This window comes from Octopus bimaculoides, chromosome 7 (assembly GCF_001194135.2).
Source record: "Octopus bimaculoides isolate UCB-OBI-ISO-001 chromosome 7, ASM119413v2, whole genome shotgun sequence".
NCBI lineage: Eukaryota > Metazoa > Mollusca > Cephalopoda > Octopoda > Octopodidae > Octopus > Octopus bimaculoides.
In genome coordinates, this window is record NC_068987.1 from 5,123,174 (window position 1) to 5,124,342 (window position 1,169).

A 1,169-nucleotide genomic window follows, 5' to 3' on the forward strand; every position below is an offset into this window, starting at 1 on the left:
ATTCCTCCATGGCAAGATTTAATTTGTGTATACAAATTTAATTTGCGGTCCATGGGAAGAGCCGTTTTAACGATGCGTCCTGCCCAGCTCTTCGAAACGCCGGTGTTAAAACGGGGGTAGCTGATGAAGTAGAATGTTCTCTATGTGGCTTGTGTGTTTTCTCGTCTACGTTTTGTTTGCAATGTCCTGTACCCAGATATGCACCTATACATACAGGTGGATGTCGGTACGCACATACCTGTACGTATATATGCATATACTCATTTACTATTTGTTTTTATATATATATATATATATATAAACACACACACACACACACACACACACACATGCACATATACATACATATATATATATGCATAAAGATATTATTATTATTATTATTATTAGTATTATTAGGGTGGCGAGTTGGCAGAGTCGTTAGCATGCTGGACGAAATGCTTATCGGTGTTTCGCGCGTCGCTACGTTCTGAGTTCAAATTTTGCCGAGGTCGGCTGTGTCTTTCATCCTTTCGGGGTCGATAAATTAAGTGCCAGTTGCGTACTGGAGTCGACCTAATCGACTGGACCCCACCCAATTCCAGGCATTTTGCCTTTAGTAGAAAGGATTATTATTATTATTAATTTTAATAACATTGCCTATATGTATGCCTGCGCTTCATCTTCCTCATTCCATGCAGTAACGAGTTTCAGATCCGTGCTTGTATTCATAGCTTTGTGCGCCGCGTCATGCTATATGCACTTCTACACAACACTACACCTGCATCTAATGAAGAGGACTGCTTCACCGATCTGGGCTACTGACCATCCCACTGGACGCCAGTTCCTGGAAAGTTCCAAGCAGTTGATCATTTTGCAAGCATCTGCCAACGTGTTGTGGACCGGTTCACCTTTTGCAGACGTCTTCGACATCTTAACATCTCCCCCGCCGAACTCTCGGCCTTCCCATGTCTCCAATGCCGCCAAGATATTATCATAAAACCAGCCGATAAGGATGGAGCCGTGGTGGTGTGGCGCGCAGACCTCTACAAGGCTGAAGCTCTCCGCCAAATCCAGACACCTCCTTCTACTGCCCTCTACCCCCCATCCCCACGCATGACTACGAACAGATTGGGTCCTCCACTATCCATGACCTCATTTCCTCCCCCGTCTCCCTCCCACCACCTCCA